Raw genomic sequence first — 17,125 nt, 5'->3', positions numbered from 1 at the left:
GGAACACCAATGTAGTGGTTATTTAGTAGTTGTCAACGAATCAGAGAGCCGACTTGGGCGTGCAGGCAGCGTGATGTGGGCGTATTTTGGACTGAGGATGTCACGAAGCAAGAGGACCGAAAAAACACACCCCCCAAGCCCAAAAATTAAATTGAAAGACAAACCTCTTTTCCAATGGCTGGCTGCCATTTAGGAAGCCATTAGGTCTCACATTTGCGAGAGTTTGAGCTATTTTTTATTGTAAATGACATTGCCTTTTATTTATGTTTGGTTTTTGAAACATAAATAAAAGCCATTGTCATTTACAATGACAATAGGTCAAACTTGCTTAAATGTGAGACCTATTGCATTGCAAATGCTTATTTGGTTGGCTGTCATATAATCATTTTACTTTCAGTACAAATGCTTTTCACTGTTTATTTTTCACAAATTATTCTCCTGAATTTTTCTGTGAAAATGTAAGAGCATTGTTGCTTTCTTTCTAAAGACGGATGAGTCCGATTTTTAGTTTGAAATGTGCTCTTTCACCAGATTTGGTTTTATTGATTTTCTTTGGGTAAAGAAGACTCACCTAAACAAGAATTGACAAAAAAACAGGTTTTGCCTTAGAGACCAATGTCCAGTCTTCATGCTGTACAACATCAAAGCAGATGCTGCACAGCATGAAGGAAAGTTTAAAAAAGAAAACAATAAAAAAAATGTACACGTATGTACACCAAATCTTTTTTTCTAAACTATTTAATGAGGTCTGGGTAGCGGGCGAGAGGCAGCAATGCGGGGCAGGGGAACAAGTGCAGGAATATAGGAGAGCAACATAGAGGAGAGCTAGGGGGCCAACTAAGAAGCACTCAGATGAATGAGAGCAACATAGGGGATAGGACAGAAGCACAAGCTAAAGTGAGAGAGCAACATGGGTGGGATACAGAAGCGCATGAGCAAGATAGAGCAACATGAGCACAGGTTGGGGCCAGAGAGTGATACTGAGTGTGGAGGGAGAGAAGCTCATGAGAAAGACAGCTCAAAAACACGTGCACTCTCATGGAGTGCTTCCACAAATAGAAACTATCTACCACGAGGTGGCACTATCTATATATTTTTGAGTAGGGCTCAGGCAAAACGGATACAATATACTTAACAAGCATTGGCCGCTCGCCTCGTGCTCAAAGTAAAAAAAACAAGCTGCGAGACGCGCTCTGTGAGGGGGAGGGGCATTGAAGTGAGGTGCGTGCGCTTGGCCGAACGAGAGGAAAGCCGTATGGTGCCTCTGCTTGTGCCTGTGCACGTGAACGTATGCAGAATGCCAGACAAAAGTGCGGTCACACTTTTAAAAGCCCTGTTTACTAAACGGCTCGCTGAGTAGCGCATGCGCGCTGGCTCAGCCGAGACCTTAAAAAGTGCTTCAAAATATATGTTGTGTGTGAGCTTGCTGGTGAGTTTGAATTCACGTACAAGAGTGTAAGTGTGAATATGTGTGTTTGTTTAAGCATCTGTGTGTGGGTATGGAATTGAAGGTCAAAGGGCGAATTATGTCACTTCTGCTGCCCAATGGTTCAGGGGTGGCCTAATTAGGTCCTGAAAAGCGAAAGGAGTTACTTAAATTTGATATTAAATCAGTCTGGGAGCAAAACACTGCTTTTTCATCAAGCAGCAGCCGATTAAAGCAGAAAAGCAGGATCTTAATCACGGCTGCGGACCGCGGCGATTAACTCCCGGCAGGACTCTGTGAGGCCTTTTGGTCGTTTTGCCCAGCAAGATCGTCTTAAATTACTCGAGCACCACGAAAATAATTACCCCGGAAATAATTACCCTGACTCAGAAATCACAACTATTGAATAATCTCTGAACTGAAAAAGCAGTGTGGATGAAACATAATTGTTCTGGTCTCTTTTTACATCTATCCCATGACTGAACCCAAGCCAAGCAGTAACAACTACTTCTCCTAACTGCGTGTCTCCAACACTCCCCATCTACTGGGTTCTCCACAAAAAATTTCAGGATGCCCACCCTGTCCTGATGATGATCTTGACTAACCAAAGATCGAAACGTCATCGACCCCCCCAAGGAAAATCCCCCACCCCATTGTATATATTTCTGTGGATTACCCCTTGTTGTCTGTGTGACATTTTGTTTATTCTCACTTTTTCACTCAAGTCACATTATGCACTGGTGGGGTATATTGGATCGTAGTTGACTGGAGTAGGCTGTAGTGGAGTAGATTGGAGTATAGTGCTGTAGATTGGAGAGGGGTGGGGTATATTCTAGTGGGGTATGGTGGAGTAGATTGGAGTGGAAGGGAGTGGTGTAGACTGGAGTACATTGAGATAGGGTAGAGTAAAGTGGGGGTAGGTTGAAATGGACTAGATTAGGGTACAGAAGAATGAAGTGGGGTAGACTGGAGTCGCGTGTGATAGATTGCGGTGGGTAGACTGGAGTGGGTGGGGGTAGATTGAAAGGAGTGGAGAAGATCTGAGTGGGTGTGGCGTGGGGTAGATTGGAGTGGGGTGGGGTAGATCGGAGTGGAGAAGATTGGAGTAAGGAGGGGAAGATTGGGGTATGGTGGAATAGAGAGGGGGAGACTGGGATAGAATGATGTGGATTGGGGTAGAGTGGAAAAGGGTAGATTGGGTGGATTGGAGTGAGTAGGATCGGGTAGAATGGAGTAACTTTACTACTCCTAAACTGAGAAAAATTCTAACTTTAAGACTTTTTCACAGAAGGCATTTAGGAGTCCTAAAGTTAGAAGTCTTAACTTTACTACTCCTATACTGAGAAAAATCCTAACTTTAAGACTTTCGATATTCACAGAAGACATTTAGGAGTCATAAAGTTAGGACTACTAACTTCTGTGAATACAGAAATGAGTAAGTGCCTTCTGTGAATACCAAAATGAGTAAGTGCCTTCTGTGAATACCAAAATGGTAGCAAGTTTAGGATGTTGTCTTAAGTTAGTTCTGTGAATCGGGCCCTTAGTGATAACAGTGATGTTAGATCTGGGGGTCTCGAGTTGGTAATGGTATTCACCTTTGTCCAAATAGGGACCCTTACTTCTAAGTCAGGATAAGGGGATTACACTCCTAAATAACCCCTGCTCACCCCCTTGGTAACTTGGCACGAGCAGACAGGCTTATCTCAGAGGCAGTGTGTTAAGCATTTGTGAATATACACAGTAATACAGTGAAAACACTACAGATGTACACAACACAGGTTTTATAAAAATAAGTATTCTTTATAGACTTAATACAAGACCACAAACCACAAAAATCCACAATACTATACTTAAAGTTGATTTAAAGATGATAAAAGTTGCTTAGTTCAAGTTGATGATAAATGCGACAAAGTTCTCAACAAAGTACCTGGTTGCGTAACGCAAAGTGAACAAAAGGCTTGCAAAAGGGGAGATGCGTCAGTTCCGTGATCCGGGTGAAAGGATGCGTCATGCCTCAATGCTTGCGCAGAGTAAGGGATGTGTCATGATCCTTACCGGTGCGCAGGTGATGCGTAGATTCTAGGCCTGCGGGCCTGTTGCGGGGTGCAAGATGGCGCCTTGATGCAATGCGATGATCCGGTTGCGATGCAAAAAGATGGCGCCCTTGATGCGACGAGGATGCAAAGACACCCTGGCAGCCTTGCGGATGACTCTGTTCTTTAAAGCCGCCACAGGCCCTGCGAAACGCTTCTCCGGTGATGCAATGGCGACTCTCTCGATGGCGTCACGCTTCTCCGGTGATGCGACAGCAGGCAGCTTTGACGAAGACACACTTCCAGGGAGATGCGGCGGCAGCACGCTTCTCCTGCGGTGCGACGATCTCAGCTGCGGCGGTGACACACTTCCTCTCGATGTGTCATGCTTCCAGCGACACGCAAATGTCTGTAGATAGAATTCCCAGCAAGGAAATTCACAGGGGGAGCTGGTGGTGAAGTCTTTTGTCCCTGAGACTTCCGCAGGAGGCAAGCACACTTTCAAGCCCTTGGAGTATATTCTGTAGATGATAAAAGTCCTTAAAGAGTTCCTAATTTATTTATTTATTTTTAAGTTTTATATAGGCGAACAAGATCCCGAAGGATATCAGAGCGCTTTACAATAAATTGGTAGAGAGGACAACATGAAATAAACATAGTAATTGAGAAAAGGAGAAAAAAAACTAAAAACTGAAACAGTAAACAAAGGAACAAATATAAGGTATAATATTGCTTTGGTTAGGCATGGATTTACTGAAAGCTCTGTATTTGTTTGTTATTTTTATGCATCATATGTGGAGAGTAAGGTGATCTAATGGTAGATCTCCCCCCTGTCTTGTTTCCTACAGATTATGTAGAGAGTGTGTGTTTGGTAAACCCTATTCTGGAAAGGAAAAAATCCAGAGATACCTAAATCAGGAGGAGAGGGCGTTGTGTTTTGGGATCCTGAAGGCCCTGATGAATGCTGGAGTGACCAGACTCTGTGGGCAAACTATACAGTGGAAGAAACATGTCAACACCTTTGCAGTAAGGAGGGGTGAAGGAATCCTAATTTTCTCCTATCACCACCATCCTTCATGTTTTTTAACCCTGGCCGGGTGGCCCAGGGATAAAATTGGATGCTGCGAGGTCGTTGGGGTTAGACCAGTGAAGGTTGAAATCACCGAGGAAGATTTGAGCCATAGTTGAATCAACATTAGCAGAGATGATGAGAGTGTGTTTCTGTGAATACAAACTAGGCCACCGCCCAACTTCCAGGTTCTGTCAAACCTAATTATGTCATGAGTGGGAGGAACTAGGAGGTCTAAGATAGGAGTGGAAGAGGGCTTTAGCCAAGTTTCAGTGAGTCTTTTGTTCCTGAGACTTCAGCAGGAGGCAAGCACAAGTTCAACCCCTTGGACAATATTCTGTAGATGATGAAAGTCCTTACAAAAGTTCCTTCTCCTTTCCCTTGTCAATGAAGACACCACTGCAGGCCAATCCATCAAACAGCACACTAGCAGAGGGGCAGTCCAACTCCTTCAGCTTCCTTGGTTCTTTTCCTTGGCAGAAAGCTTTCTTGTTCCCAGAAGTAATATAAAGTTCTTGGGACTGGGTCCCAATATTTATACCCCAAAATCCTTTGTTCTCTGAAGGCAGAGAGGCTTCTGCCTAGTCCAAACCAGTTCCTGAGCACTTTGTTTACATGACTCCTTCCTTCCTTTCACTATGCAGGGCAGAGACATCAGACGTCCCACAGGAGGTGGAGCCAGCACAGGGGAGGGAAGGCACAGCCCTGGAGCACTTTGTTGACATGATTCTTTCTCTCCTTTCACAGTGCAGGGCAGAGACATCAGACACACCACATGAGGTGGAGCCAGCATTGTAGAGGGAAGGCCCAGCCCTATTCAGGTCCCAGGTGCAAATCCTCCCTCCCATCTAGATGCAGATCTCTCTATTCACCACTGGGCTGCCCCAGCCTGTCTCCTGGAATCCCCCAGCCCTGTCACTCACTAACCCAGACAAGGAATACACAAGCTAGCAGAGGCAAGCCTGGACAGTTAAGCAAGAAAATACCTACTTTCTAAAAGTGGTATTTTCAAACAAAGAATGTTAAAAACAACTTTACTAAGAATGTATTTTATCATTCTGAGTTCAGGCATAATAAAATCGAATTACTACCATGTTCCCTGAGTCAGTTAGGATTATAAGAATGTAATAATCTAACTGCCCATTCTAACCTATGGAGAACTGGTAGCCTTGCAACAGTGAATAACGAAAATGGCTGTAATTCACTATTAGGACATGCTAAACACACCAGGGCATGTCCTATCTTTTACTTACAATGCATCCTGCCCTTGGGCCTACCATAGTGGTGTCTGATATGAAGCAAAGGGAAGATTTAAGGACCTGCAAGTGGGTGCACTGGCCAAGTCGACATGGCAGTCAAGACTGCACACAGGCCTTGCAATGGCAGGCCTGAGACACACTTTACAAGCTGCTTCTGTGGGTGGCGCAACCAGAGCTGCAAGCCAACCAGCAGCATTTGATCTTAAAGCCCTGGGCACACATGGTGCACTGTACTAGGGTCTGACAAGTAAATCAAATAACCAAATCATGAAATCAATAATTAGTACATCAATTTAACATAGGGAGCACTTGCACTGTGGCACTGAATAGCAGTGGCACAGTGCCCAAAGCATATAACCAGCAAAAACATATCAAAACAGAGGAGGCAATCCATCAAAAATGGAAGGGAGACTCACGCCAATAATGCCAAGTCTAAAAAGTGATAATAACAACACTTGCCCAAAAAATTGCATCATTGTCCTAGAGTACCGCAGGCCTCAGACTCCTACCACTGCTTCTTTGCTATTTCCTTTCTCTAATTTCTGAGTTTCAATGTACTGGGCAGCCCTGAGCCTGAGGGTATGGTCAGAGAGTATCTGATAGAGACATCTTACCTTTGAATTTCCCATGTCAGACTGGATCAGGTGTCAGATTGGATACGGACATTGTCGGTGTCGTCTCAGCCATTGTGATATCTGCGTCACCTATATAGGCGCCACCTCAGCGGTGTGGAATTAGTTCTTATTATGTGTGCCAGCCAGTGAAGATCCATGAAGAGAGCTACTCTCTGTCTCTTTTTGACAGCCTTTTTTCAACATTTTGCTGAATGTTTTTTGGTGTGTAGGTTTCCAACATGTCCAAGAAGACTTCTGGATTGAAGCCATGTGGTGCCACTGCCCCATTTCGGTGATCGATCCACTTTTGGTTTGTCTTTGGTGCCTTGAGCGTGACCACGACTCGAAATCATGCTCCAACTGCCGGGCCATGGATCCGACAGCTTGGAGGGAGTGGTCCCTAAAGCTGCTTGCGGCGCATGGCACCACATTGCTCAGCCCGGAGGTCTCGTTCACGCTCACTGGTCAAGAGGAAGGTCCATGCACCCCTCGGGAGCCCCAAGTCTTTGTCGTCCCACTCAAAGTATTTGAGTCGGTCAGGTGAGAAGCACAAGAAACACAAGAATTTCTCCCAGTTCGTCGGCTGATGAAATGGAGAGGCCTTGGTGTTCTAGGCCTCGTTCCTCGGCCTGCTTCGCGCTTCCCAGGCTTTCCGGGAGACAGAGCGGCCCCCACCAGACTAAAGGAGTCTAATGCCGCAATGTGCCTCCTATTTGGATGGCCTGGCCCTTCCGGCGCACCTTCGGGTACAGGAGGCTCCAAGGGGGCACTATCGAGTTTGCGCTGGCGACTCCGGCCTGGCACCAATACCCCCCATGGATAGGGTGATGAATCCGGACTGAAGCATCAGCCCCATTCTTATCCCGGATGATCTGGAGCCAGATCGGCACTAATAAAACCCTTGGGATCTGGGTCATTTCCTCAGCCCTATTCTGAAGGGCTAGGAATGAAGGAGGGTGGGAGGGGTCACTGGACTCTTTACAAAACCAGCCTTACCATGACATAGCTTGGTGTGAGGAATTGGGTGAGGCCAGTGGACTAGTTACCTCTCCAGATTCAGGCCTGCTTTCTCCTCCTACCTTGGCTATGGAGGAGGGAGCATCATACTCTATGGTGGTGCGAAGGGCAACTGAGGTCCTTGACCTTGAGCTCCTTTCTATGGCAGTCAAGGAGAACATCTTGACAGACGTTCTACAGCATGGTGTCTCCTCATCTGAACCCTTGCTGTCTTTTAAAAAGGCCTTAACTGATGTCCTACTGGGCCCCTGGTCCTAGCCCAGCAGCGGGGCTCCTGTGAATAGGACAATTGCACGCCGCCATCACCCTGCACCAGGTGACCCATCTTTCCTCAGCAACCACCCTACCCTCAAGAGCTTGGTGGTCCAAGCCTCTACCTCCCAAGGCACATTCCCACTCTGCACCCCCAGATAGGAACTCCAAGAGACTGGATAGTTAGGGTAAGAAATGTTTTTCTTCCTCCAGCTTTGCATTGCGGTCGGTGAACACTGCATATATTGGGCCAATAATCTCAAACTTTGTGGGAAATGGTTGGCAAGTGCTGCCACAGGTCCAGGAATAGGCTGGGCCTTCCTCTCCCCAGTGGTGTCAGACGGGAGAGATACAGAAAAGTTCGCCATGAGTTGTGGGCTGGACACAATCAGCTCACTGGGCAGAGCAATTTCAATGACAGTAGCTGTTAGACGCCATGCCTGGTTGAAGACTTCTGACTTTTTGGGGGATGTCGAGGCCTCTCTCATGAACATGCTCTTTGATGGCTACCATCTCTTCAGAGACAAGGCAGACATGGCGCTGGAGCACTTTAAGGACTCCCGGGCTATGGTCAAGTCCTTGGGCCTCTCAGTGGCCACTCGTCCTCAGTCTGCCTTCCGCCCCTTTCGTGGTTACAGTAGAAGCTTTCAGCTGCGCCAGCCATAACCCAGCTGAAAGACCTGACAAGTTCAGCAACCTCTGCATGGCTGGAGACGCGGCTCGTTCCGGCCCCACTAGTCAGGCAGCCAGAGATAGGGTCAGTGCACCAGCCCCCTGCAACCTCAGCCTTCAAACCTTCCTAGTCCAGCGCTTTAAGATCATGGGCGGGCAGTTGGTGGCAGGATCAGCCATCACCTCCACCACTGGCAGGACATCACGTCGGACAGGTGAGTTCTTCAGATAGTATGGAGGGGCAACTCTATCCCCTACGAGAAGACATCTCCCTCCATGCCTCCAACTTATGACCCACTTACGTAGGATCCTTGACTTTGCTTCAGGAGGAAGTCATGCCTCTCTTGGCAAAGGGAGCCATAGAGAGTTTCTGACGCCAGAAGTAGGCTGTGGTTGCTATTCCTGCTATTTTCTGGTCCCAAAAATGGAAAAGGGTCTGCACCCTATCCTAGATCTGCAAACCCTCATCTACTTCCTCAAAAAGGAAATGTTCAAGATGCTTACTCTAGCTCAAGACTTGTCTGCCCTGGACCCAAGAGACTGAATGGTAGCCTTGGACTTGCAGGAAGTCTATTTTCACAACCCCCATCCTGCCTGCCCATTGAAGCTACCTGCAGTTTACTGACGGCCATGAGTACTTTCAGTTCAATGTGCTCTCCTTTGTCCTTACCAGCTTCCCTCAGGTGTTCACCAAGGTGATGGCGGTGGTCGCAGCTCACCTGAGCAGATCAGGGGAGCCAGTCTTCCCCTATCTCAATGACTAGCTGTTGAAGGCGATTTCGCCCCAGGCAGTCGTCTCCCACCTCCAGACTAGGGTGAACTTCCTCCATTCGCTGGGGTTCTCTATCAATGTGCTGAGGTCAAACCTGACTCTCACTCAGATTCTCCTTTTCATTGGAACTCTTCTGGACAGTACAGTTTTGGGCCTATCCTCCCAAACAACAACTCTAGGATATTCAGGCTTTGATAGCGATGTTTCGGCCTCTAGCGTGGATTTCAGTGAGAATGACTCTGAGGCTGCTGGGCCTCATGGCCTCCAACATCTTGCTAGTGACACATATCAGATGGCATATGTGGGCTCTGCAGTGGGACTTGAAGCTCCGGTGGGGCAGCATCAGGGGAATCTCTCCGACATGGTCCAGATCTCGGAGAGAACTATACAGGACCTGCAAGGGTGGATAACCGACCATGATTGAGATAAAGGCAGAACCCTCTCTCTTCCACAACCAGACCACACAGAAGTGACAGATGTGTCACTCTTGGGATGGGGTGGCCATCTTTGAGAGGTGGAGATCAGAGGACTCTGGCCTCCGGCAGAATCCAGACTCCACATCAACTTGCTGGAGCTCTGAGCAATTCGCTTGTCATTGAAAGTCTTTCTTCCTTCAGTCAAGGGAAAGCTGGTTCACGTGTTCATGGACAAAACCACTGACATGTGGTACTGCAACAAACAGGGCGGGTGGAGTTATGGACCCTTTGACAAGAGGTCATGTGTCTCTGGACATGGCTGGAACAGTAGGGCATATCCCTGGTGGTTTCACACCTGGCAGGTTCCATGAACGCTAGGGTGGACGAACTCGACCGTCGATGCTTAGTGGATCATGAATGGTGCCTCAATCCAGAGGTTGTGCATGGTCTCTTTCAGCAGTGGGGAGACCCTTGGTTACATCTGCTCGTCTCTGCCAAGAGCGTGCAATGTCAGCAGTTTTGCACGTGGGGATTTCCAAGGCGGCATTCGCTTGGTGACACTTTTTGCTTTGAGTGGAGCTCATGCCTCCTGTACATCTTTCCGCCAATACCACTCCTGTCTAGAGTGCTCAAGAAAATCAGGAGCGACTGGGCCCAAGTCATTCTTATGGCTCCTGACTGGACAAGGAGAGTCTGGTCTCCCGAGCTTCTCTACCTGAGCATTGTTCTTCCGCTCAGGTTGCCACTTCGGGAGGATCTTCTGTCAAAACAGCAGGGATGGTCCTCTACCCGAACCTGTCAACTCTACAATTTCTTGCATGGAGATTGAGAGGAGGCAGTTGATAGCCCTCAACCTTCCTCATGTAGACAGTAATGTTTTTTTGGCAGCCAGGTGCCCCTCGACCAAGACCGTGTACACCTGCCAGTGGTACAAATTTCTAAAATATTGTACAGAAAGATCTAGTGATCCTCTTTCTGCTTCCCTCTCAAAAGTCCTTCTCTTTATTTTGACACTTTCCCAGCAAGGCTCTGCTCTGGGCACTCTCAAAGAGTACCTTTCGGCCCTATCTGCCTTTTTGTGGCTGCCCGACAACCCTCTTTATTTAAACCCCCAATTGTAAATAGATTTCTTATGGGGCTTGTACACATGTTCCCTCCAGCCTCTCCCATCATGCTTCAGTGGGACCGTAATTTGGTTCTCACCTTCCTGATGTGTGCTCCTATCGAACCACTGCACAACTGCCCCCTCTGGCTGCTTACCACAAAAACAGCCTTTTTAAGGGCAATAACTTCTGCCACCAGGGTGAGCGGCTGGCTCTGTCATCCGAGCCTCCTTATCTGACTGTCTTCCTTGATGAGTTGGTGCTTTGCTCTAGGGCATCTTTCTTACCAAAAGTGGTAACACATTTCCATGTGGGACAATCGGTCACCTTGCCTACTTTCTATGCTTCGCCTCACCCCTCTAAAGAAGAGGAGCAACTCCTCTGTCTGGACCGGAAAAAAAACATTACTACCTTGGCTGCACTAAAGCGTTCCGGGTGTATGACCAACTCTTCATGGGGTATGCTGGATCAAAGGAAGGTTGTGCAGTGTAGAAGAGGACTATTTCACAATGAGTTATCCTCTGCATAAAGTTGCTCCGCTCTGGTCAAAAAACAGTCTCCTGCATGCTGAAGGGCTCATTCCACCAGAGCTAAGGCTGCTACCACGGCGTTGCAACATGGTGTTCCAGTCTTTGACATTTGTCAGGCAGCAACATGGGCTTCCCTGTACACGTTTACCAAACACTTCTGCCTGAACAGTCAAGACCGAAGTGGAGGAAAGTGGCTTTCTGTTGCAGTAACCCCCCCACTTTGTGCCAGATTTCTGATGCGCTTGACTGAGTGTGTGCTGGATCCTGATAACCAGGCCTCAGCACTTGTGTTCTTAAAACTGTGGCTTTGTTCCCACAATTGGTACATCTCTGGCCCACCGTAAGTCCCTTGTAAAATGTACCTCTGGTACCAAGGGCCTAGTGACCAGAGAGGACCTCTGAGGGCTGCAGCATGTATTATGCTACCCTCAGAGACCTCTCACTTTAGCACCCCTACCCTGCCAATGCAGACTGGTTGTTTTGGTGCAGACCAAACCAAAGAGTCTACATGCCCACCAAACACTGCCTGTAGCATGGGTAAGTCACCCCTCTAGCAAGCCTTACAGTTCTAAAGGCAGGGTGCACCATGTCCAGGCGAGGGCATAGCTGCAAGAGCAATATGCCCCTACACTACAGTGCCTGTGCAATTCACAGACACTGGAAGTGCAGTGAAGCCATTTTGAGTACATGGGCTGGGAGTTTGTCAACACGAACTCCAGAACTGCATGATGGCTTTACTGAAGTTTCAAACTTCCCAGCACAATAAGCCCACACTGATGACAGTGTTGGATTTAATAAAAAATGCACACAGAGGGCCTCTTAGAGATGCCCCTGAAAAATTAACAACTCTGTTGTGATTTCTATCTGACTCCCAGCCATTTTTCACCACCAGACAGGTTTCTGGACCCCCGGGTAGAGATCCCTCTGTTCTCTTGGTCCGGAAAAAAGCACATTCTGGGCAGAGATGTCATGCCTCCTCCCCCAGGATGGGCAGGGTCCTCAAAAAGGGGTTTCAAAGGCCTGCCATCTTTGTTGTCTACCCTCAGCCTTTTGCAGCTATTGGGAACTGGCTCCTACTGGTTCTGACCCCATTTTAGATGCGAGAACTGACAGGAAAACCTAGCTAGGCAGCGAGGTGTGCCCATCTTTGCCAACCCCACCCCTGGGAGAGGCAAGGTGAAGCACACACATCAGTCCCCAACATATTGTAGAGGGGGGACCCCCTTTATCAGGAAGAGGCCAATGTCCTCCTCCCACTAGAGGGTGGCATACTAGGAGTGGTACACCACTGGTCCCAACCTATACACTCCTGTAATGCCTAAATCTACCTCTGAACCTTGCCTCTTCAGAGTTGACGTGACAAGAAGAAGAACCGAAGAGCTGTGCTGCAGAAGAAGAGGACAATGACAACTGTTTGGGCCCCAGCCCTACAGGTCTGCCTCCTGCTCTGAATGCCTGCGAGCTGAACCTGGCATGTACTGCAGCTTGCAACCTCCAAGAACCCTGTAAACCTGCTCTAACTTCGCAAAGACCTCCTATCTCCAATGGACACCAGATTTGTCCAACACCAACCCAAGTCAGGACTCCAGATCCAGCCGGATGCGTGAGTTGTCACCACTCTGCACCCGGCGCCCACAGCCCAAGTTCGAGTGGCCCAACACCCTCAGCAAGGTCCCACCAGCGATCCTGACCTGTGATCCAGTGTTGGACGACCTCCACCAAACTTCACCTTGACGTCTGCAGCCTCAAACCCAATGGTCCCACTAACTGCAACCAGAACCGGTGAGAAGAATCTAATATGAAAGGACACTTCTACATCCACAGCTCCTGTGACCTGAAGTGCCCGACTGGCGGTGTCCTGGTGTCCAGCAACTCTGCAAACTCACCCACCAGTCACTGGTTCCCTTCGTCCATTCTTCTGGCTCGAGCCTGCAGTCCTTTTTTGCGACTGACATCCTCGATTGAAGTGCACTGGGCTCCTGACACCTTCTAAGCACCCTGTACCCGGCCGCCCCTATGCCACTGGTGGTGTGGACTTGGTGCTAACCTGGGACCCCTGTGCCCTGATATTAAGCCTAGGAACTCGGCTCCTGAGACCAAGTGGCCTGCCCATGAGCAGTCCCCAACCATGGGCCTCTTGGCTAACATTGGTACCCTGCACTCAGCACCCTACCGCACTAGTGCCGCTGGTGGTGCCTCTTGACTGGCAACCTGCACCTGCACCCGACCGCCCTAGTGCCACTGGTGGTGCATCTTGAGTACCAACCTGAACCTTGGGGAACCTTTTTTCTACCCCCCAAAACTCCAATTCCAAATGCGATTTACTCACCTGTAACTTAATGTTTCGTTTTTCCCATAGGAGTGAATAGTGGGTTTTTCTCTAAAAATTCTTCTAAGTTTTAAACTGTGTTGTACTGCACAAACAGTAATTGATTGCTTGCACAAGAGTTAACCTGCTTACAAATGCTCTGTGTTGTGTAAACTGTATGTGGAGTATGTATCATGCCGAACCAGAACTGTAATCTAAAAGTAATCAAAAAGTACTTCCCTACATTTTTTTTACTGTTTCTCAACTGCAGAAAGTAATCTGAATGTTCCTGCAAATTCAATTTTTACTGTCTTGCTGGAAGTAACATTATATAACTTACCTGTTACTCAGTGAATTTTGGTTATAGAAATAAAAGAACAAAATAATAACTTTTTATACCAACAATTGGTCTGGATTCAGTCTTTGAATGTGTGCCATCAGTTCTTGTCTGTGTTTACAACAAATGGTCAACACTACACTCCTGATAATCCTGACCGCTCAACCACTCTACAACAAAAAAGAGAGTAAGGTATTATCTACATTAGCCTCTGCTATACATCTGGGAATCCACTGGACTCTGTACACACTATACCTTACTGTGGTATAGTTAATACAGAGCCAGCCTCCTACATGGAGGGGCAGCCGTTTAGGCTGCTCTGGCTGCAGGACTTTCGGGTTTAAACATGTCCACAGTCCCTCCTCCTGGTGTGGTATTGCTTGGGTGACGATTCAAAGGTAAGGAATCTGTGGCTAGATGTCTCTATCAGATGGACAAGTTACTTACCTAGGTAATGCCTTATCTGGTAGAGACATTATCTAGCCACAAATTCCTTTATGACTTACCCATCCTTCCCACACTACAGACAGATTTTTAGGGCCAACACTGACACCCTTTCAGGGCCCTAGTTGCTCAGAAACAAACAAATGTCAGTGCACTTCATGACTCCCTGCTTCTGGCATGGAAAGTCGTGAAAAGTAACTGACGTCAGCGTACCGAGGTGTTGCCTATATAGGTAAGGCAGATTTCACAACACAGAGACGACGCATGGAGCAGACCAATACCACCCACTGGCGTGCAAGGGTATCGCTCGAAGAAAACTTTTCTATATCCAGTATGACACCGAGGAAATTCAAAAGTAAGGAATCTGCGCCTAGACTATGTCTCAACCAGCTAAGGTGTTACAGAAGGTAAGTAACTTGTCCATCTGGAGGGCTGCCACTGTGGGACATATGGCTAATTACTTCTACTCAAATAACGCAACCAGCATGTAGCCTTCTCGCTGAGCTCTTCCTTCAAGTATTTGTTTTAATCTGTGGGGTATGGTGACACGATGTGGTAATTAGAGGGCAAGGTGGAATATGAGGTGATAAACATAGACAGTGGCTAGCACGACACACTATGCAGCCTGACATGTGTCCTGAACCCTGCAGCAGGGCAGGGACAGTTGTATGAATGCATGTTTGCAGTTTTCTGCCTATAACTTACAAGACAAGATTTTTATTATATGATTGTGTTGACTGACACAGATATTTGGATTTGCTAAGCAACAACCAACACGAATGGGCAAAAGAAATGTGGCCAATTACAATTCCTGAAACAACCTGTTGTTTCTGCCATTGAGGACTGGGCTCCTTTATCCTGGTCAGAAGTGGTTTCACAAGATAGACCATTCTTATTGGCTGCTTGTAAAGTCTACACAGTTGCTAATCAATTTTTTGGTGAGCGCGCGCTACTTAGATCTATGAGTAATCTGCAGATTCCTGGGCCAGTTTTAATGAGATAGTTAATATAACTATTGCCGTGGTTCTTTACAAGAATGCAATGCAAAACGATTTACAAAACAGCATCACATTAAAAAAGGTAATCTAAAACATAAAAAAATGTGCCCCGTCAATGCAGTATCATTGCATTCGACCAATGTCTGCCGATCCCCTGCTGCACCCCAATACTATACCTTTAACAACTCCCTTCCCACCGCGGGCGGCCCCTGTCAATCCACGCTATGGAGCTCTTTGATTTAAATATTTTATTTCATGCAGGACATTATATAAATGCGTGCTTCGCATACAGGGCAGTAAGTAAAGGATTTTCATATTGCTGTTCACGTCTAGCAAACATACATGCAATGTTCCATTTCAAAACTGTTGATCATACAATTCAACAACAATACTTTATTCGGAAAAAAAAATTCATAAAAGTACAAAATTCAACATAAAATACATTGCAATTTGGCATTTCACTATTAATAAACAAATTACTGAGCCAACTATACCAAAAGAAACATCAATCATCAACTAGAAATTTTGACCTGATGAACCAAGCATTTGCCACATATTTTGCCACCCCGCATACTATATACATTGAAGAGGCATTTGTTAAAATGACTCTCGTAGCTATTCTGTGATCTCTCACCCCAAGATCCCTACAAATATGTTTCAGCCATTTTGCTCTTGGTTGTTTATAAGCAGCGCAGGCAAACAGGAAATGGCCTAACGATTCTTTCGGGCAGGGACAGCTAGGACATTTTAAGTCTGTTCAACTACGTCCCTTCCAACCCTCCTTAAATGAATTAAGGGGTAATGTGCCATATCTAAGTTTCAAAAATAGCGATCTGTCACGGGGTGCCTGGATGAAATCCATGAATGGTTCTAATTTCCTAAGAGGCTTATGGTCAAGGAAGGAGTTAGTAAGGGGACCCCAATTTGGACTCCTAAGTTCTTTAGCCACAATCCAATCCCAGTAGAGTTTTTTAACAACTAGTTTTGGGGGTGGCATTTGGGATGTCCAACTGTCCTCCAGACCTATAGATATCACCAGTCTCTTTAAGTTATTGAGCCATTTAATTTTATTAGCTACATTCAAAATGATCAATTCATCCAGAACTCTAGCATAATGAAAAAGTTCAGGGGTCCTTCTAAGCCGGACCCAAAATAACAAAGGGCGAATTTGGATCAGGTCAGAAATTAATTTTTTGCCCAGATCTAAGAATAATGGTTTCAGCGGGGTTGAAACCGGTAGTGAAACTAAATGTTCCATTTGCACTTTACCAGTATGTGAAACATACATAGCAGTATTATGTTATAGTCCTGACAATCTATGCTACAGATGTAGGAGACATAGAGGAAACTGCCATTGTCATGTATGATTTACAATCTGGCTTTGTGGAAACTGTCACAGGCAATATATGATTTACTTAGTGGGGTAATTTGTTATTGCAATCAGTAACTGGAAGGTAATAAGTAATCTGTCCTACAGCTGTACCATTGTCAGAAGTGAGTACCCTCTATTCCCCACACAGAGAGCACATATCTGGCAAATTGAACAACACTGACTATCTCACCATTATTGATTACCCCAGTGGGGCTGGCACAAAGAACAGAGCTATGGCTGAAACAAGAAGAACGGTGACACAGGCCCTCGTCAGCACAAGACTGGACTACGGCAACGCATTCTACGCAGGAATCCCAGACAAACACCTACGACGACTATAATGCATCCAAAACGCCTCCACCCGACTGATCGTCAACGTCCCCCGCCGTAGCCACATCACCCCCCACCTGAGAGACCTACACTGGCTCCCCGTCGACAAGAGGATCACCTTCAAGCTCCTCAACCACGCACACAAAGCACTTCACAACGCCGGACCAGCCTAC

The sequence above is a fragment of the Lissotriton helveticus genome, chromosome 9 (assembly GCF_964261635.1).
Source record: "Lissotriton helveticus chromosome 9, aLisHel1.1, whole genome shotgun sequence".
NCBI lineage: Eukaryota > Metazoa > Chordata > Amphibia > Caudata > Salamandridae > Lissotriton > Lissotriton helveticus.
Note: the sequence above shows the minus strand (reverse complement) of the source record.